This window comes from Podarcis gaigeae, assembly GCF_964106915.1.
Source record: "Podarcis gaigeae genome assembly, chromosome: 10".
NCBI lineage: Eukaryota > Metazoa > Chordata > Lepidosauria > Squamata > Lacertidae > Podarcis > Podarcis gaigeae.
Window position 1 is genome coordinate 15,651,021 of NC_139686.1, and position 22,500 is coordinate 15,673,520.

A 22,500-nucleotide genomic window follows, 5' to 3' on the forward strand; every position below is an offset into this window, starting at 1 on the left:
TCAGCCCATCATCCAGGTATGGTGGCCCACTGAAGTCTCAATATATCTCCCAATTTTACTGCCTCTCTGACTGCAAAGTGAGGGTATATCAGAGCTGGCCAAAGATATCTTTTTTCCTGTTTGAGATAAAGGGCAGTATACAGTGGTACCTCAGGTTACATACGCTTCAGGTTACAGACTCCGCTAACCCAGAAATATTACCTTGGGTTAAGAACTTTGCTTCAGGATGAGAAGAGAAATCATGCTCCGGTAGCACAGCGGCAGCAGGAGGCCCCATTAGCTAAAGTGGTGCTTCAGGTTAAGAACAGTTTCAGGTTAAGAACGGACCTCTGGAATGAATTAAGTACTTAACCCGAGGTGCCACTGTAATGCCCCTTCCCCATCCATGTTGAATGAACTGGCAGCTGAAACTTAGCTCAGCACTCAAGAACATAAGAGCCTGCTGGATCAAACCAAAGGCCTATCTAGTCCTACGTCATGTTCTCTCACAGCGGCCAACCAGATGCCTGTGGGAAACCTATTCAGAAGCATTACTGTCTTTGACCATGGAAGCAAAGCACAGCCATCACAGCTAGTAGCCCTCTCCTCCTTGGATTTGTTTAATCCCCTTTTAAAGCCATCTAAACTGGCAGCCACCACTGTCTCCCTCGGAAGCAAATTCCATAGTTTAAACATCTTGTTTATCTCTCCTGAATCTTCTAGCAGTAAGATTCCTGGATGTCCACAAGTTTTAGTGATGGAATATCATCCTCTACCAAACCTGAGGCAACTGATTCCTGGGTTGCTCCTGGAGAGTCTGTGTGACAACAAAAGGGGGGTGAAGTTACTGACACAGGCAACGCGCATAATTTAACAGAACCTCATTTCCCTGTCTTCCCAAACCACCTAGGTCAGTTTCCTTAGACATTCAAAGCTCTGGACTGTCTCACACTGGGCCAGCCCAAGACATTTTGCTACCTGAGGCAAAGGACAAGATGGCATCCCTCTCCATTCCATGTACAGAAGCCAACTAGACCGGTATAGTGGTACCTCGGGTTACGAATTTAAATTGTTCTGCAGGTCCGTTCTTAACCTGAAACTGTTCTTAACCTGAAGCACCACTTAAGCTAATGGGGCCTCCCACTGCCGGTGCAAAATTTCTGTTCTCATCCTGAAGCAAAGTTCTTAACCCGAGGTACTATTTCTGGGTTAGTGGAGTCTGTAAGCTCCTCCATCACAGCAGGTTAGCTATGGGGGTACAGGACAGCCCACGTGGCACACAGAAGATGTCCAAGGGGCTCAGGAGAAACAGGGGGGCTGCCTCCATTGTCTCCTAGCATTTGCCACCTGAGGTGATTGCCTCAGTATAATGATAGGGCTGGCCCACAACACACAAAATTCTAGACCTGTGAAGTTTACAGCTAACAGGAGACTCCAGTCACCTGCTTTTTTATATAAGTACATTTTTTAGTGTAGTACCTTGGCAGCATTGTGGTTTACCAAGAAGCATACCTCATTTAGCTCTTATTTTTAAGCCAACTGTATTTGAAAACTATGTTAGTATCTGGCAAATGCAGGGAGACTTCAGGAAAATATTAAAATCACTATGGGAGTGACAGGAAAAAATGGAGTGAGACAGATTCCTCTGGTCTGATCCTTTATGATTCTTTGCTGGTTATTGCGTATATAAATTTCAATCCCCTTGAACAAGTGGAGGAGGGGAGTCAGAGAGAAGCGCATGATTATCATATCACTCAAAGCAGCACAACTTTTAAAAAATCAGCTCCAATATAAATTCACTCTATATAAAATGACTTTTAATATTCTTTTTCTTAACATAAGTATTAAATTTTATATGATTAAAAATTTATTTACTTGCTCTTTTCCCTTAATTTGGATTTTTATTTGCTATTATTGCCGGTCCCATCTGATCTCGGCAAAAGGGAAAAAAAGGAAACCTCTCTTGCTGCACATTATAACACGAAAGGATGTTAAGACAAGAGCATGCCATTAACTGTGACACACTGCTAGGCTTTGAAAGTCAACTCTTTAAAAACTAAATTAAAAGTGACCTTCTCAACAGGGTGGGCATGGCCCATCATGCAACTCTGCGGCAAAAGGGGAGCCCGCGTTTCAATGGCTAGATTAGTAATTCTGTCAGAGGAGGCATGTCCCGGTGTGTGGCCTTCATATTTAAGACCTGTGTTCAAGGTCCAGTTCTCAATGAGGATGTAAACCTGTGACTGGGCTGCTCCAGTTCACACTGCAAGTGGGGTTCAGTTTCTTCATTGATGGGAGGAGGCTCTGCACATAGAAGGGCTCTAGCTCAGTGGTAGAGCGTTTGCTTAGCATGCAGAAGGTCTCAAGTTCAATCCCCAATCATAGAATTGGAACAGACCCCTGTGGATCATCTAGTAGTCCCACTCCCTGCCCCTACGGGGATCAAACCTGCAACCTTGGCGTAACCAGCACCACACTCTAACCAACTGAGCTATCCAGGCTATCCCCCATGACATCTCCAAGTAGGGTTAGGAATGCATCTAGTCTGAAACCGTGGAGAGATGCTGTCAGTCAACATAGACACTAGTGAGCTAGGTGGGCCAATGGACTGACTAGGCATAAATAAGCTTCCTAAGTACAGAGTAGACACACACACACACACACACACACACACAGTAGGAATAACATTGTGTACAGCCCTTCAGTGCTTCACACAGACAGCAGAAGCCTGCCAATTATTTGTTCTCAGACAGCAGGGAAAAACATACTTCTTTTCCCCAAGTCATAAAACCAGGGGGAACGTTAAAAATTTATGTTTATCAAATAAAACACACGGCCTCCTCATTGTTCTGAAATCCTGGAGAGCAGCTGCCAGTCAGTGCAGAGAATACTGAGCTAGATGGACCAATATCCTGACTCAGTTTAAGGAGAGTTCCTATGTTCCTATACAGGGAAAGATTTGTTAAAGTTAGGAAAAATAAGGAGAAAATTGACAGGAAGGAAGAAACTGTGATGGGATGAAAGCATAGGACAATTTCAGGAGGTGCCAGGGGCCACAGAAAATTGGGTTGGAGGCAGTGCTCCCAATTCCCCACCTGTGCTTTAAAATGTCCAGATCCGGATTCAGGCCTGGTAGTAGATGAGTCATGGCAATGGGAACCAACAGCTTTTCATCGCACTCTCGGGATTCTTGCGTGAAGCCTATGGCTTTACGCTTTCAAAAGAAATCAGCCCTCATGATTGAGGAGATAAATTTTAATGTGCCGTGCCAAGAATTTCCAAGGTGGGTTTCACCAGTGGCAATCTAATGATGCACTGCACACAGTTACCTGAGAAGTCACTGACATTATCATATCCTTCAAAATAGAAGGCCCGGTGGATCTACATTTTCCTACCTGAGCAGTTAAGGAAGCCTCTGAAAGAGGAACAAGTAGGCCTATCAGAGATAATACCTGTGTAAGATGGCTCAAAAAAACGAAGATCATGGCCACTGGTCCCATCACCTCCTGGCAATTAGAAGGGGAAGAAATGGAGGCAGTGAGAGATTTTACTTTCTTGGGCTCCATGATCACTGCAGATGGTGACAGCAGTCACGAAATTAAAAGACGCCTGCTTCTTGGGAGAAAAGCAATGACAAACCTAGACAGCCTCTTAAAAAGCAGAGACATCACCTTGCCAACAAAGGTCTGTATAGTTAAAGCTATGGTTTTCCCAGCAGTGATGTATGGAAGTGAGAGCTGGACCATAAAGAAGGCTGATGGCTGAAGAATTGATGCTTTTGAATTATGGTGCTGGAGGAGACTCTTGAGAGTCCCATGGACTGCAAGAAGATCAAACCTCTCCATTCTTAAGGAAATCAGCCCTAAGTGCTCACTGGAAGGACAGATCCTGAAGCTGAGGCTCTAATACTTTGGCCACTTCATAAGAAGAGAAGATTCCATGGGAAAGACCCTGATGCTGGGAAAGATGGAGGGCACAAGGAGAAGGGGACGACTGAGGACGAGATGGTCGGGCAGTGTTCTCGAAGCTACCAGCATGAGTTTGACCAAACCGTGGGAGGCAGTGGAAGACAGGAGTGCCTGGCGTGCTGTGGTCCATGGGGTCACAAAGAGTCGGACACGACTAAATGACTAAACAACAACAAGAAGATGGCTCAGGCTACAATGATATCCCTTGGGATTTATTTATTTTTTCAACTGAACAAAAATTACCAGAGATGATTTCTACGATTCTAGTTGCCTGGCATTTCTCTGGCCTCCGCAGTCCGATGGGGGAACTTTCTGAGCAGAAATTCACTGGACCAAGCTTGCTGCCCAAGTAGCAGATCCTGCCCATTCGCCCAAATGGTGAATTGCGAGTGGGCACGGAAGCAGCCCACTCGGCGGCGTATAAGGAAAGCCCACAATATACACTACAGGCACTTCTTTGTCAGATCTCCCTCCATCCCAAATTTGCTGACACATTTTGCTCCGTTGGACCTCACTATGGCCCACAGTGGCATCCACCAAGAAGGGCCATTTGGAGCATAAAAAGATGCTTTATTTCAGGTCAGACTATTTGTCCATATAGCTCATCTAGTCAGACACTGGGGCCTAAAAGAGGCATTAGTGTGGCCCCTACTGAACAGAACCTCCCTGTTGGTCTCAGATGTCATATGGCAACTACTGTCCCGTTGCAAATATCCCCTTCTTCGGCAAAGTCCTCAAGAGAGTGGTGGCTGGACACCTTCCGTTCCTGGAGGCTATGGATTATCTAGACCAGGGTTTCCCAAACTTGGGTCTCCAGCTGTTTTTGGACTACTAGTCCAACCATCCCTAGCTAGCAGGACCAGCGGTCAGGGATGATGGGAACCGCAGTCCAAAAACTTCTGGAGATCCAAGTTTGGGAAACTCTGATCTAGACCCATTCTAGTTTGGTTTCAGTCTAGGGTTTGGTCACACTGGTGGATTATCTTCTCCAGGAAAAACACTTGATGGAGTCTTACCTTGTTGGTTTTCTTGGCTTCTTTCAGTGGCTTTTGGTGCCATCAGCCATGGTAAACTATCAGGTAGATTCTGCAGGATGAGAAATGGAAATGTGTTGTTACAATGGTTCCACTCCTATCTGCAAGGGTAGTTCTAGAAAGTGGCAGTGAGGGACATCCAATCTGTTCCATACCATTTGTGCCGTGGAATACCAAATGGTTCCATCTTGTTCCCTGTCCTATTTAACATCTACAGGAAGTCACTGGATGATGGCAGCAGGGGGGTTGGAGTTGAATGCAGTCAGTATGTTATTGACATTCAGCTCTATTTTCCTCTTTCATCTGGGTCCAGAAAGTCTGTCCAGATGCTAGGCCATTGTCTGGATGCTATACTGGGATGGATGAAGGCCAATATAACAGATTCAGTCTCAACAAGACAGGGGCCCTGTGAATAGGTGGCTCTCATGTTGAGGAGTTAAGCAGACAACTTGTAATGCAGGAATCTCATGAAGGAGCAAGTCCTGCATCAAGCTTTGTTGCTGGAAGCTCATGCTGCCTCAGTGGCTCAGAGTACCTTTCACCAACTTCAGTTGGTCTGCCAGACATTGCCATTCCTGGGCAGTGATAGCCTGACCACGTTAATCCACCCCCTGGTAATCTCCCCAAAGTGCTGTGCTCTGCATGAGGGTGCCCTTGAAGACAACATGGAATCTACAGCCACTGCAGAATGTGGTGGCCAAGCTGCTAAGTGGAGCAACACAGAGAGCAAAACGACATTAGATTTAAAAGAATTGCATTGACTGCCAAGAAGCTCTGGGTCCAATTTCAAGGTGTTAGTGATGCCTTACGGAACCCTGAATTACTTGGGGCCTGGATAACTGAAGTGGCATCTCTCTATACACTGTTCTGCCCAAACATTATCAACAACATGTTGCTTTTATTCAGATTATATGTATACAGTGGTACCTTGGGTTACATACGCTTCAGGTTACAGACTCCGCTAACCCAGAAATAGTACCTCGGGTTAAGAACTTTGCTTCAGGATGGGAACAGAAATTGTGCGGCAGCAGCAGTGGCAGTGGCAGCGGGAGGCCCCATTAGCTAAAGTGGTGCTTCTGGTTAAGAACAAACCTCTGGAACAAATTAAGTTCTTAACCCGAGGTTCCACTGTATTTTAATACTTATTTATTTCATTTATATGCCTCCTTTTTCTCCAAGGAGCTCAAGGTGGTCACATGGTTCTCTCGCTCCCCATTTTATCCTTAGAACAACCATTTTAACTCAGCTGGTAGAGAATGAGGCTCTTAATTTCAGGGCTGTGGGTTCTAGCCCCACATTGGGCAAAAGATTCCTGCATTGCAGGGGTAGGGCTAGATGACCCTCATGGTCGCTCCCAGTTCTGTGATTCTATTTTATGTTCTATGTGTGTTAGGTTAGGCTGGTCACCCAGTGAGCTTCATGGCTGAGTGGGTATTCAAACCCTTGTTGCCCAGGTCGTACTCCAAAATACAAACTTTTTTTTTTCTCATTAATTTTTTATTTCATAGAAGTAAAGAATATGTACACACACACACACATATAAACATTCAAAAGTAAAAGTATTACACAGACAAATAAAGATAAAGAAAGAAAGAAAAGTAAGAGAAATATATAAAAACTTAATTTTCACTTTGGTCACATTTCTTAATCTTCATTTTCAAAACTTCCTTTAGCTTTCCCGAAAATCATTCGAAGTAACACTTTAAATTACACATTTCTTAGTATATATTGTCATTGTACCTTTTTATATACGTTTCTTAGTGTATATTAACCTTACATATTATTTAGTCTCCTATTCTCTTTAAACAATAACTCACAATCTTTCACAGTGCGTCTCTAAATCCCTTTAGCGTTATTTTCCCTTAACTAATAAGTTCCAAGTAATCTACATATTTTCCCCAATCCTCAGTGAACTTTTGGTCTCTTATGTATCTTACTTTGCCTGTAAGTCTGTCCAATTCCATATAATCCAACAGCTTAAATCTCCATTCCTCCACCGTTGGTGTCTCCTGCTTTTTCCACATCTGGGCCAGCATTACTCTTGCTGCTGTAACTGCATAATATACTAATCTACGATCTTCTTTTCTTATCTCATAACCCAATATACCTAGTAGGAAAAATTCTGCTTTCTTTGGAAACGTATATTTTAAAATCTTCTTCAGTTCTATATAGATTTTTTCCCAGAACTGTTTAACTTTTCCACACTCCCACCACATGTGATAGAAGGAACCCTCACTAACCCTACATTTCCAGCACTTGTTATCCACCTTATACATTTTCGATAATTTCATAGGTGTTAAATACCATCTGTAAAACATCTTCATTATGTTTTCCTTTACCGTTACACACGCCGTGAAATTTAGTCCTTCCTTCCAGAGTTTTTCCCAATCTTCAGATAGTATATTATGTCCTACATCCTTTGCCCAGCGAATCATTACACACTTAACCTCCTCATCCCCTAAACTCCAATCCAACAGTATCCTATACATTTTCGAAACAATTTTTTCTTCTTTGTTTATAATCTCCGTCTGAAACTTAGATTCCTTCTCTGCATAGCCTCTTTCTTTAAGATCCTTCCTGAACATTTGGTTCACCTGGAGATGGTGTAACCAGTCATAGACATGTTCTTTAACCTGGTCGTATGGTCGTACAATCCATTTCCCATCTTCTTTAATTATTAACTGGTTATATGTTGCCCATTTACTTCTCATATTAATAGTCCTCGCACACATGACTTCTAGAGGTGAAAGCCAATGTGGGGTTTTTGGTTCCAACAGATTTTTATATTTATCCCATATTTCAACTAAAGGTCCTCTGAAAATATGATTCCCAAATCCCTTGTGTATCTTCCATTTATCCCGCCATAAGTAGGCGTGCCAGCCGAAGTTATTATCGTAACCCTCCAAGTCTAATAATTCCCTGTTCTCTAGCCTTACCCAATCTTTGACCCAAGATAGGCAAACCGCCTCATAATATAATTTCACATCCGGCAAGGCGAAGCCCCCCCTTTCTTTTATGTCTGTTAATAGTTTAAACTGAATCCTAGGTTTCTTTCCCTGCCATATGTATCTCGACAACACTCGTTGCCACTCTTTAAAGATTCGGCTTCCTTTAATTATAGGGATAGTTTGAAATAAGAACATCAACCTCGGCAGCACATTCATCTTAATTGTGTTAATCCTTCCCCAAAACGACAGTTTCAGCCCTCCCCAAATTTCCAAATCTTTTCTTATTTCCCTCCACGTCGATTCATAGTTATTCTTAAACAGATCTATATTCCTAGGTGTTATCCAAATGCCAAGATATTTCACTTTTTTAACCACTTCTATTTGCGTTTGCTGTTGAATTGTTTCTGTTAGTTTCTGATCCAAATTTTTACCTATTATATTTTGTAAATAAGAGTAAAACCAAAATACAAACTTTTACACCACAGTGATTTTCTAGGTTTTGACATTTAGAATTGCAATTTTGTTTGGTAAACTGCCCCGGGATCCTTGGATAAGAAGCTGACTCTAAACCACCACAACAGCAACCATGTAGATTTCAGTTAATAGGCTGGCTTCTGTTAGTGTGTCTATGTATCCACTGCCTGTAAGATGCCAGCTGGATGGAAAACACAGATATTACTAGCAGCAGAAGAGTCTGCCGTTGGAAGCAATGGGAAATTAAAATTAAAATTAATGGAAAGAATCAAAACCACTGGGGATAAGGATGTGATTTCAACAAATGAATAACAAAATGAAAGGCATTTTAACAACAAAAGCAAATAGAGTAGAATAGAATAGAATAAATAAATAACATTCTGGCAGACCGCTGGCATTTGCACCACTCCTTCCATAGGAGTTTGATAGCCAGGGTTATACGAGAACTAAAAGGATGTTATTGTGCTACTCATAAGGTTAGGCTCTTTGGCCATCCCCGCTGTAAAAAAAATGTGCAGCAATACAATGTACCTACTGAGTATTCCATTTCCCGGACTTTATTTGCTGAAATAGAAGAACGAGAGGAATCTGAACAACAGTAAATATCACATCCGAGGCATTAGAGAGTGGAAGAAAAGATTGACAACGTTAGCTCGACTGCTCCATCCTCCCCCTGCCAAAGCACAATTTAGTCTGTAGATAGATAGACTGAACTTCCGTAATAGAACTCCTATCTGCGGTAACTATCTAAGCATTTATACTTCACACATCACGGGTAGCTATCAGAGCAGTTGTGACTTCTGGAGCTAAAGGAAAATGCCTTGGGCCTGGAATTTGCAGCTGGAAGGAAAGAGAATAAAGAAGAAATAAAGAGAGAAATCAGATTCCGGTGTAGGAAAGAAGGGGTTGCATGTGCTGTGTGTCTTCTCAGTGTATTTCAAGTGTCCCATGGGATGTCCAGTCTGGGTGTTGTGTGGTGCCTCCATTTATGTGTGCGTCTGTGTTTTGGGTGTCTGTGTTGATTGTGTATGTGGTTGATGGGAAGTGTTATGGTTTATTTCGGTAGCCAAAGCCATTCAAAAAGCAAAATACATAAAGAACAAAACCAAGTGCAATACACTGTTAAAATAATTATTAAAACAAGGCATTCTGTGGAATAAAATTTTCCGTGCTGAAGAATTGGACTTCTCATCTCCACACACTTATCGCTTTAAAATTGCCCACCTAAAGGCAATGCATTGCCCTCACATGCACAGACTCTCTCTTCACATAGAATTTGGTGTTTGTGTCCTTCAACGGAATGCATAGACCTGAATCACAAAGCTTTGGTGAAAAAAGGAGAGTCAGCACCCAATCAGATTCTGAAATCAACCAGCTCCCATTGAGAAACTGTGTACTCCCAGGTGTTGATGATGGAAGATCACGCACATAAAATTCAAGATGTTGAGGAAAGTTCCCTGCCGTAATTGAATGTCTTTCTTTCAGTATGGTCTGAATGAACGTAACTGGGGGTAGAAACATTGGTCACAATTCACTCAAATTAAAATTACACCCACAGACCAGCTTTAAATGTGTTTACTCAGAAGTAAGCCTTATTTTCAGGAGGACTCAAAAAAAAAATCACAAATGGATGTGGTAAGGTTGAGAACTGAAGTTAAGACTGGAAAAGTGGGAAACAGAGAGAAACTAAAATGGAGAGATTCGCCCCTCCCTACTCTCAGGTTATCCTAGCTCTGCAGGAATTGAAGTGTTGTTGCAAATGGTGTAAAGATCTACACAATACCTCCCATCGTAGTATCTTGCCCTCTTGCCCTGGTACAGCTCCCTGCATTTTTAAAAGTGCACTAACTGGGAGCATGAAAAATTCTTGTGCAAACATGCCCTTGATATAACGACACAAATCCAAATTCAGAATGCAGCCCTTATGCTTTTTAAAGCAGACATATTTCACTGATTAGAATATATAGCCCCATTGTCATTACCTGTTTTAATTAAACTGTACAGTCTGAAACTTACATGGTGACAAATCATGCTAATTACGCATGCCAGAGTTACCTCCTGAGACTGGTCCATATGTTAGACTCTGCCGTTTATTGTTTAATTGACAGGGGCACTGAGGAAAGTTAGAAGCCTCATGTTTTCTACGGGATCACACTGCTAACTACGGAAACCTTGGTGCCGTTAAATGGAGGGGTGGGTTTTTTTGTTTGTTTCTTTCAGAAGCACTAGATATGAGAAGTCCCTTGGTGCATCCATTCCAGTGGCAAACACTTCACTGAGAGTTTGCTGAGAGAATTAGAAGGTTGGTTGCAGTAGGAATAGCTGGGAGGTGGGGTGGGTCCGCATTTTAAACCGGTGAGGGGGGAGCCTTAGGGCTGGGGGCCAAGTCTGCTCTTCTGCACTGTTCACAGGCCACACCACTCACCTGCTCTACTTCATCCCATCCCTGGGTGTTTTTGCATGGTTGGAGTGTGTCCTTCAACTCTGATAATGCCTCTCGCTCGCTCAGATGGAGGACAGAGAGGGGTGTGTGAGCATATGCATAAATTAGCCCACTGTACAAAGGTAAAACTCATACCCTCCAACATTTCTCCAATGAAAATAGGGACATTCTATTCCATCATCATCATCATCATCATCATCATCAGAGCTGCACTCTGGGCAGCTTCCAACATATAGAAAAACATAACAAAACATGAAACTTTAAAAACTCCCCTATACAAGGCTGCCTTCAGATGTCTTCTAAAGGTTTTCTTCTCTTGGGGATCAAATAATTCCATACCTTTCAACAATAGGGACATCCTAAGTAAAAGCGGATCATTCTGGGATCAAATCAGAAAGCGGGATGGCTTCTGTAAATCCGGGACTGTCCCTGGAAAATAGGGACACTTGGAGGATCTGAAAACTTGCATCCGCTGCTCTGTCCTCTTTTGCCTCTGGCCCCTCCCACTATTAGGATGTGGCCCCCGGAAGGCTTCCCAGATGGGAATGTGGCCCTTGGTCTGAAAAAGGTCCCCACCCCAGGGCTCATGCATGGGCATCTAAAGGTGTTTAGCAGCCTGCTAAGTTTTGGGGATGGGGTGAGGAGCAGGGCCCCCCCTCCCTAGTAGTCTGGCAATGCCCCTTTTATTTGAGTAATCTAGAGGGTGCAGATAGAGGACCTAAAGCGTTCCACTTATGCGGAGAATTATGCTTTTAAGTGGATGTATTTCCAAGAGGGGATTCAGTTTTATCGCCAAAGTGTTGCATCGAGCATGCTTTTAATCAGCGCTCTCTTATCTGCAGACCACTGCATGTTGTCCTTTCCCAAACCTAGGCTCTTCTCCCTCCCCACCAGGCACCCGCCCCGTGCATCCTTCCCCCAGAGATTAATGTGCCCTCAGTGGGTTACAAATTTCAATAAATAAACACTCTACTTAGAATTATGAAAATGCAGGCAGCAGCGTGGGATTTCTAGCAGAATATCTACTTTATGAATCAGCACAGGCTTTTTCTCCCCCGCAGTTACATGTATATTAATAATAAAAAATAAGAGGCAAACAAACACCTCGGAACACCACTGAAGGGAAATAATTTTCGTAAGATTTTTAAGTTGTGGAATCAGATTAGAAAGGTGCGGAGCCGAGGAAGAGGGGACATACATCAACGGGAGGAGAAATAGCCTCGCAACAGGGCTGTTAAAATGCGGAGCGTAAAACAAGGAAGCTGCATTACACCCAGGCAGAATATTGATCCATTTAGCTTGATGTGGTCTGCACTGACTGGCAGCATCTCTCCAGTATTTCAGGCAGTGGTCTGTCTCAGCTTTACCTGGGCATGCCAGGGACTGAACCTGAGACCTTTTGCATGCAAGGCAGGTGGCTCTTCCACTGAGCTAGGTAAAGGGACCCCTGACCATTAGGTCCAGTCGTGGCCGACTCGGGTTGCAGCACTCATCTCGCTTTATTGGCCGAGGGAGCCAGCGTACAGCTTCTGGGTCATGTGGCCAGCATGACTAAGCCGCTTCTGGCGAACCAGAGCAGTGCACGGAAACGCTGTTTACCTACCTGCCAGAGCGGTACCTATTTATCTACTTGCACTTTTTGGCATGCTTTCGAACTGCTAGGTTGGCAGGAGCTGGGACCGAGCAATGGGAGCTCACCCCGCCACGGGGATTCAAACCACCGACCTTCTGTTCTGCAAGCAATACGGCTTTGTCAGTAAACCATGAGACTCTGAATCTCAGGGATGTGGGTTCAAACCCTTCGTTGGGCAACAGATTCCTGCACTGCAGGGGTTGGACGCTTGTTGGTCCCTTCCAACTCTACAATTTCATGATTCTAATCTATTTTTTGCACCCAGCCCATCTGGCTGGGTTCCCCTAGCCTCTCTCCAACACAATATACAGAAACACTACCACCACCACAACCACCACAACACAGAACACCAGACATTAAAAACAAAACAATACAGGGTTGCCTTCAGGTGCCTAAAGAAAGTCATACATTTATTTATCTCTTTGACATCTTCTTTAGTAGATAAGTACAGCATAGAAGGAACCAGTTCTGACTTAGAAAGTGGAAGGGTTTTGTTTCTTGCAGAGCAACATGATGTTCTATTTTATACTCCACTCACCTCCTGCCACCATGTTGATCAGTCAGCCCTGGGTGAGAAAGCCTCAGGGACAATTAAACATCTTTAATGGTGAAGTAGGGGCAATAGGTGTCTGTGGCAGAGCCAGTGGCACGGGGTGGGTTGCCAGCACCAATGGCTGTGTGGGAGGGAGGGAAACAGATAAAGTATGCATGCAAATTAAACTGCCTAATGGTGTCCACGTCACACACAAGATCACAGCCACAGAAATAAGAAAACAAGGGTCATTACATTGTCCAGAGAGGTCACTTCCTGGTTCGCATGGAGAAGCCATTTTAAATAGAGCCCAATGACGGAAGCACACAGCTGTATTGAGGCAGCATGGGGTGTTGAAATTTTGCACCCCTAACGATTTTGTGCCCAGGGCCACTGACCCTGTGGCCCACCATGCTACACCACTGGGCAGAGCATGTAGCAGCTTGCAGGTTCAATGTTCCACCTCTCCACTCAGGTGGGATCTGAGACTCTCTAGCAGCAGTACTGATCTGCATCCAAGTAACTGGAATTCACAGGATAGTCAGTGTAGACCAGGGGTGAGGAACCTCAAGAGCAGGAGCTAAATGTGACCTTCCAAGCATTTCTTTATGCCCCTTGGAACTCTGCCCAGGCCCACAGCCTCCATGCCCATACACCTCACTGACCCTGGGCTCTCCTCTAGTGGTTTTATCTATGTCCTTGAATTGAGATACTAAATTTTGCTTGCCTGGATGGCCACATCCACTTTTGCATACATCCACTGGTATGAGGTCTATGAGCAGAAGAAGACTCCTGCTGGATCAGGACAATAGCCCTTCTAGTCCAGCATCCTGTTTTCACAGTTGGCTAACTAATCTGCAAGCAGGACTTTAGCACAACAACACTTTCCCTTCCTGTGGTTTTTGGCAAGTCAGAAAGCACTGGCCATCACAATTACAGGTAATGCAAGATTTTTAAAATCCACACACTGACTGGGCTATTAACAACCAGACTGTTCACTTTCTACAGCCACTGTCCAAATCAAATGGGAAGCTCCTTGTAATAATTGATGCATAATGTTGGACTCCAAATCCCATCATTCCTAACTGTTGGCCATGCTGGTTAGGGTTGATGGGATTTGGAATCAAACATTAACTGGAAGTCCAGAGTCACTGTCCCTGGAGTAAACAATGAGATTAACAAGCAGAGGTTGGTGCAGAATGACAATGAGCATGACTGCACAGCACAGAACCATTATTGCACCCAGAATTTTATTTCAAATAATGTTACTGCCCCATATCAATCAGTTGGGGAGGTGCCATTTTGATTTTCTGCTTCTGCAGCAAAATATTTTCAGCCAGCCATGCATATTTTGGTGTTTTTTTGTTGGGTTTTTATAAAGAGCATTTCACAATTGATCGTCATGTTAACAATTTGCCAATAATAATACAAAATAAAGCACCCCCTTAACTGAAATTTCACAGGAACGTGGAATTGAATGAAACTGCCAAATAAATCCCCATCTTTGTTCAAACACAACACAAAACACAATGGATCCTTGAAAATCCGTGGCTCCATTTGCCAAAAACTGGGTCTCATGGAACTACTAGGTTTTCCTGCCAAGGCACAGTCCTAGCTGTTGGAAAGGCTTAGTAGAACAATTTCAGCTAGAACCACATGCTTCATAGCCCTTTTTACTACAGGTAAGAGAGCTCTGAAAGCCTGGTCTGGCAAGCCAGATCATGAGCCTAAGGAGAGCCCAATTAAAATCAACAGATTCTCTTTGATACGCCAGAAAAAGGGAACGTGCACTTAAAATGGAACTCAGCAGTTAACATGAAAGGCAATTTATTCACTAAACATAATTACCAAAGAAAGAGTAACTCTCAACCAAAGGGGGTGGGTAATCAACCTGTTGAGTATACAATGTGGTCACAACAATCACAAGACACTTCCCCCAGCAATTCTTCTTCCTGTCTGTCTGGCCATCCTGTAAGTAAAAGAATTTGAGTCCATCACACTGTGTCACCAGGCCAATATGAATGGAACACTAGGTACAGTAAGAAGATCAGGAGCAGATCAGAGATTTATGGCGTTCTACATCTCCTCCCTTTCATCACAGTTAAGCGATACACTAATGCCAACCAGAGTTCCCTCTTAACCAGAATTAACACTAGTCCCTCTAAATAGGTTGGACACAGCTCACCAATGCAAGGCAGTTGATTCAAGGCTCTATAAATCTTTCTTTTTGATGCATGCATGGCACTGCATAAAATGGGAGTGGGAGGTGTAGGAGCCATATCCTAGTGGCCTGATCCTGGGGTCCAACAAGACTCTGAGAAGGACTCAAAGGTCTAGGGAACATTCCCCATGGCAGAGTCTTCAGTAGCTTCTCCTGTGCTCCTCTAGCTGGAGAACACAGCCATGCCACCACTTGGACTCAGGGGACAAATCCCCAACAACCCTTGAATCTATTAGTACTCACAGAAGTCAAAGGATACAGAAGCAGGCAAGGAACCTTAAAAACAAAAAACTGGCTTACTTCATGGAGTTGAGACTCAATGCAGAAAAGGGTTTGCGTGCCTCTGTAAGGCCTCAGATGATTCTCTGTCCTGGTGAGGCAAGCAGGACTCAACCACCAGAGCCCACTGGGTGCTGCCCAGGGTCCTGAATTCTACTTAGAAAGACCTTGCTTTTGTGCTTGCCTGGAAGACACTAGACTTGCCCACTTCCTCTGTGAGCTGTAAGTCTCAACAGAAGAGGAAGCCCCCAGCACTCACTACCTGAAACAGCCACCTCACTCTCCCAAATGATCCATTATAGTTCAGCAGTTGGCTTGCAGAGGCTGGACTTTACTGCTCACCTTTGCGTGTGTGCGCGCACACACACACTGTTTAAAATTGTGTTGGTTTGGTTTGCTTCTGCTGTCTTTCATTATTTCAGTTATCTGCTTTGGAACTGCACAAGGAAAGATGGAATATAAGTATTGTGATGAGTAATTAAGTTGCATAGGCCAGTTCTGGATGAAAGGAATCATTGCAGAGAATAGGCTCTTGGAGAGGGGGAGAGGCCAATCTGGTTGCCATTTCTCTGTGGAAAAAAAAACCTTCTTTTGAACTATTCAGAGAAGAGAAGAATAGCGCATTGCCGAACGCAAATTTGCTCAACAGGGCTCGCTTCCAAGGCAAGACGGATAAGATGAACCCTATTATTCTAATTTCGAGAGAGCACGTAGGTGTGGCGGGGGTGTGGTGTCATTACCCCCAATTGCTTTGTTTGCTTGAGACTCAAAATTATCATTTATCCCAAAGAACAAGAAACATCTCCTTTGATTTCCCCGTAAGCATGTAAGAGAGGAGTAGAGATTGCGAATGCATGTGAAAAGGCCATTTAGAAAATTGGTAGTGTTTTAAAGTTTAGTTGTTCACTGTAATTTCTCAGAGCCATGTTTTTCATGAGCTCTCTTAACTCTCCCCCTTCAGGATAAGTTTGTTCAATTCATTAGGAATAGCTTTCAGCTGTTCAGTAAACTGTTATTGTCTGTATTTCTTTGCAGTAAGAGGTCACTCGCGGCTGCCATTATAAGCTCCACCACTCCTTTCTTCAGCTGTTTGTTGTAACTTGGCAGTTTCTAAATGAGAGCTGAAACTTGTTGTGTGTGGTTTTTCTGCCCAGATGCGCTTAGTGTGTGCCCGCGTACACGCATTAACAACACAGACCTGTTGCTGTTTAAAACATGACTATTCTGCTTTTCTAAGGTCTGCAGACAGCTCACCAAAAATGTGTGCCAAAGGAAATTAGAGAAACAATGACAGAGAAGTCCTCTGAAAAGTCTGCAAAACTCTGGTTCAGACAATCACATGCAAAAAAAAAAAAAATGTGGTTTACGCTCTTGCGAATGAGTCATGATGTACCTGAGAATTGCATGACATGCCGCCCCCCTCCTACCCTCTTCTCTTGCATTTAAAGAAGAATGAAAGCTTTCAGTTTAAGAACAAACCATGGTTCCTTGTAGCATCCAAAATTTATGATTCTAAACTTCTACAGCAACAGAGGATCTGAAACCACAGCTTGATTCTAGTTTGTTGTAACAAACTTTGGATGGTAGTCAACTAAGTAGACACAATGAAAGTAATGAACATGACTAAGTTAGGTCCATTATTTCCATGGGTCTACTCTGAGTAAAACTGGGATTGATTCCTCCATCCCTAGTTCTATGTCCAAACTGTGAGACTTCCCCACGAACATTACTCTATCCCAACAAGTTTCTGCATTGATCTGCAATTTAAGGTGGGGAATATATATGAAAATTTGCACTTACTATGTACTTTTAAGCCTATTACCTGAAAATGAAGAGGCAAGAAGTGCATCAGAACATTCAGGAAGCATGGGAAACAATGGGTAAGTAAGTCTGGAAGGTACAAATCATGTCTCTTCTACTGGAATTTAACAAATTCTTCAACCACCCCCAGTAAGAACAAGCCACAGTTCTCTGAGTTCAGATGCACTGCAGAACTGTGGCTGGTTCTTAGTGTCAAAGTTACGTCTGCAATCCTATGCACACTTTCTGATGAAGAGGTTCCATTGAGTTCAATGGGGTCTACTCTGAAGTACACAATTACATAAGATTATATATATATACACATACACACACTTCACATTTCTTTATTATTTTTTGTTCCCCTCTTCATCCAAAGAGCTGAGGCATATACAATTCTTCTCCTATTGTGCTTAGAAACTTCTCACCAGTACAAACAAATTACACCAGGGGTAAGGAATCACTTTCAATCCAAGGGCCACATTCCATCACAAGGAACTTTCTGGGGGCCACAGGCCAGTGGCAGGTGAGACCAGAGGCCAAAGTGGACAGAGCAACAGGTGCAACTCTTACCTTTCTACAGTAGACTACATCCCAGCCACTTAAAAGTCAGGGGTTGCTGAACACCAACACTCTTCCCTCCTTCACCCAGGTGAGCAAGAGACATGATTACGGTTCAAGGACACATTCCAGTCTGGCAAAGGAACTTGAGGAGAGCACAGAGCAGCACTGGAGATGGGGTGGGGGTGGGGGCTTAGGGAGAGTCCCAATGGCCAAATAAAGATACCTATACCTATAGCCAGGACTGAAGTCCCCCATCCCTATATCACATCAATGCTTTTGTCATCTTCATTGGTTCCCAGTCCATGTCTGGGCTCACTTCAAAGGGCAGGTTGTAAATCACAGCTTGGGAGCGTGGAACCTGAAGGATCAGCTCTTATTCTATGGCCCTGTGGTCATCAGTTCATTTGAGGCCCTCATCTGAGTGTCCTCTCAAGCCGAGCTATGGAGGGTGACCATGAAGAAGTGGGGCTGTTTGGTGGTGGCTCTATGGTTATGGAACACTTTCCCCAAGAGTATATACCTGGCGTATACTTTTCTATTTCTTTGATGCCAGGTGAAAACCTTTTTTTCAAAAATAAAAAATGAAATCCTAGGCCTTTAAAAATGTGTTGCTTAACAGGTTTACAGTTTTAACAGCTTACTTTTAGCATTCACAATGGTACAATGTTGTGCTTTAAACCCCATAAAGATTATTACTTACTATTGTTATTAATTAATTTATATACTGCTTGATACAAAAGAGGCTTCCAAGCAGATTACAAAGTATAAAAACCAGTTAACACAAGCAATAATCATCCATAATTAAAATGGATAATAAAACAAACCCATCAGAACATTAAAATGTACACATCCATAATTAAAATAGATAATAAAACTATCCCATTGTGATTTTTTTTGGGTGGTATTCATTCTTTTGATGTTATGACTTTGGCTGAATTTGTTTTAATCTCTGGTCTGTTATTTGTGGCTGTGTTGTATTCCGTGCTGTTATATGATCGGTGTTTTTATTGCATTTTCTTTTTGTAGTGTTGAATTATTTTCACGTTGTTCGGCGCCCTGAGAATTTTTTGTCACAGGGCGACTAATAAATGCAATAAATAAATAAGATGCGATTGTGCGGAGCAGAGAGATCAAGAAGTGAAAGGCAGAGACAGAGTAGAGAAGGCACTTTCTAGCATGATGGGGAGAATTATATCTGATAACTGTGTACTGGGGGCAGGAGCCCTCCCAGAAAAGAAGTTTGCAGTTCTCCACCTGGCCCCTTTGAGCTTTCCCCATCAACTTAGTTTACAATCCTGGATAGCGGTTGCTTGAGAGTCCAGAGGACTGATCCCCCCCCCCACCAATAGTGAAGTATATTGTGGTGGTGGGGGGAGAGAATTCAGGTTTTCAATCTTAAATACATTTACTTGGGAATCAAGCTGGTTGAACTCAGTGGGCATATTTCAGGAAGGACCACAGCTCAGTAGTAGGACATCTGCCTTGCATGCAGAAGGTCCCAGGTTCAAGTAACCAGCACCTCCACTTTGGGCTGGAACTGTCTGGAACCAATGAGAGCCATTGCTGGTCATTGTAGCCAACACTGAGCTAGCTAGACGAGTGGAGTCTGACTTGTATTCCTGTGTAACATGTGATGGGAAGTGCCCTGAAGAGTTTCTGCCAGTAGGAATAGCAGACAATTACTGGACTAGATGAGTCTGGAATAAGGCAGCATCCTATGTTCTAAGGGTTAAACACTGTTGGCCAAACAAGTACATTTGTATGGTGATGTTCCAGTACAAAGTACAATGCAGAAGGTACCATATATCTAATGAAAGATGCAGAATTAGAGATGGCGTAAGCCTCTAAGAATGGTCAGACCACACCTGGAATGCTGTGTCCAGTTCTGGGTGCCACAATTTAAGAAGGATGTTGACAAGCTGGAACACGTGCAGAGGAGGGCAACCAAGATGATCCAGAGTCTGGAAAACAAGCCTTATGAGGAACGGTTGATGGAGCTGTGTATGTTTAGCCTGGAGAAGAGGACACTGAGGGGAGATATGGCAGCCAACTTCAAATATGGTTCTGCACTTAGGCAGCAAGAATCAGATACACAAATGTAGGATGGGGACACCTGGCTTACTAGCAGTACATGTGAAAAGGATCTAGGGGTCTTAGTAGATCACAAGCTTAACAAGAGTCAACAGTGTGATGCAGCAGCAAAAATAGCTAATGCTATTCTAGGCTTCATCAACAGAAGTATAGTGTTCCAATGGAGGGAAGTAATAGCACTGCTGTATTCTGCCTTGGCCAGACCACACCTGGAATACTGTGTCCAGTTCTAGATGCCATAATTTAAGGAGGATACTGACAAACTGGAATGTGTGCAGAGGAGGGCATCCAATATGATCAAGGGTATGGAAACCAAACCTTATGAGGAACAGTTGAGGGAGTTGGCTATGTTTCGTCTGGAAAAGAGGAAACAGAGAGGAGATATGATAGCCATCTCCAAATATCTGAAGGGCTATCAGATATAAGATGGAGCAAGCTTGTTTTCTCCTGCTCTGGAGAGTAAGGCACAAATAAATGTCTTCAAATTACAAGAGACTCTGACTAAACATCAGGAAGAACTTTCTGACAGTAAGAGCTATTTGACAGTGGAACGGACTCCCTAGGGAGGTTGCAGACTTTCCTTCATTTGAGGTTTTTAAGCAGAGATTAGATGGCCATCTGTCAGGAATACTTTAGTTTAGATTCTTGCATCGCAGTGGGTTGGACTCGACCCTTGGGGTCTCTTCCAACTCTACAGTTCTACAATTCTATGAATATGGGGTGGGTGTGTTTTGGTTTATTCAACACATTGGTTGGTTCCAAGACTATCAGCCTGCCCTTGCAACCTCAAAGGGTTGTATTTAGGAAAGGACTATAGTGCAGCGGTAGAGCATCTGCTTTGCATGTAGAAGGTCGCAGGTTCAATCCCAAGCATCTCCACAGATGACTTGGAATGCTCCCATGCCTAAAACCCTGGAGAGCTGTTGCTAGTTCACTGTATACAATATCTAGGTAGATGGACCCATGTTCTGACCTAGTAGAAGACAGTTTCCTTTGATCAGAAAAGGACCATGAAATGTTGGCACCTGAGCCAGGCACTCCAAAGCGAGTTGCCATGGTGATTTTAGGGGGGGGGGACATTGTAATAATAAGCTAAATAATTGGCAATTGGCTGCCCTTCACTGGTACTCCAAAGCCCGCCACCTGCAGCTGACTCCCTGCTGCACACCAAATGCTCAGGATCAGACTGGAGGTGCAAGACATGCGCAGTCAAACAGCCAGTTCAAACAGCACTGGGGCGGTGGGGGTCTGAAATCAAAGACCAAACGGGTTGTGTGAAGGCCAGTTCACTAGACTTGCCTGCATGTAGCAGACGCTTCCTCGTTTTGGCCCAGCTTGCTTTAGCTACATCTCTAAAGCTGCCCGAATCACAATGCACAAGGGATAAGGTGAGATTTGTTCTGTGCCTTGGCTCAGTCCAATTCCAGACAGGCTGTGATGGCGCTGCCAACTTGCAATATATTTTTGCTCACGACAGTCTGTTCAGACAGCCAGTCTCCACGGCACAAAGCCACGCGTCTTGTGTGAAACTGCCGCAGATTAGCCCATCACTTGGGAAGAAAATGGAGCATTTCAGCAACCCGGCGCAGAAGTTGCCTGCCACAGATTTGGTCCCATGAGCCCCCTCTACTGGGCTAGCTTGGGCCCATTTTCCGTAGAAAGCAAAGGCAGCTTCCAAAAGGAAAGTGAGAGATCAGAAGCGAGGAGGAGGCAGCATTCTCAGATTCCAAATGTGCTCTCTCTCCCAAACTTTTTGTTTGCCTGATGGACTTGGGCTTTTTCTCCCCCCACTGTAGCTTTCAAATCCGTTGGCAAACAGCTCACTGCAGCTCTGTGTGTAATCCTTTGGGGGTTAAAATAAAGGTAGCTTGTGAACTCTGTTCTCCTTCAAAACTAATGGACTCTTCCCCCCTCCCCCCTGTGCTTTACACACACAGAGACACAGTTGCTCGCCCCCCCCTTTCTCCCCAAATATCCCCCTTTGTCCACTTTTATGAATTGAAACATGCACTCCCAACGTGCACACACGGGGAATCCTGCCCATTAATTAAAGGACTTGTCAGCCCCAATCCTGGATTCTTACAGTGTAGGAAATGTCTTCCCTTTTAAGTGCAAAACCATAACATTACCATTTCCCCAAGTGCTCTCTGTTTTAGCCTGCTTTCCTAATTAGAGGGATGATAACAGCCCCGCTGATTGGCATTATAAAAGCACTAGTTTGGCTTCATCTGTCCCAGGTGTGCTGTGTAATTTTTCCCTCCCCCCCCCCACCCTTCTCACCGGTTCAGAGCAATACCTCTCTTCTTCATTGTTCCTTAAAGTTTTCATCTGAGGAATTAATTCAGATAAAAAGACATTAGAAAAGAACCTCTACTGCCAAAGCCCATCAGCGAAACCTTTTATCAAAAGTACAAACTATACAAGCTAGATATTTTTTTTTTCTTTTACCCTTTTGTTTCTGAGGGTTAAAAAAAAGGGGGAAGAAGAAGGAGAAGAAGAGGAGGAGGAGGAGGAGGAAAGGAGAGCGAAGGAAGGGA

At 43.7% G+C, this 22,500-nt stretch overlaps 2 long non-coding RNA genes across 11 annotated transcripts in view; one reads left to right on the plus strand and one right to left on the minus strand.

Moving 5' to 3' along the window:
- Window positions 1–22,500, plus strand: part of LOC310826361 — a 683,860-nt gene that overhangs the window by 316,434 nt on the left and 344,926 nt on the right. The gene's annotated exons all lie outside the window — the stretch shown is intronic.
- Window positions 1–22,500, minus strand: part of LOC310826278 — an 89,592-nt gene that overhangs the window by 60,085 nt on the left and 7,007 nt on the right. For 9 of the 10 annotated variants that reach the window (XR_014555664.1, XR_014555665.1, XR_014555666.1 and 6 more), the window contains exon 2: window positions 4,964–5,033. This is a non-coding gene — a long non-coding RNA (uncharacterized lncRNA). Of the gene's footprint in view, window positions 1–676; window positions 797–4,963; window positions 5,034–22,500 lie in introns of those variants that run through there. The other variant, XR_014555673.1, reaches the window with a different exon arrangement.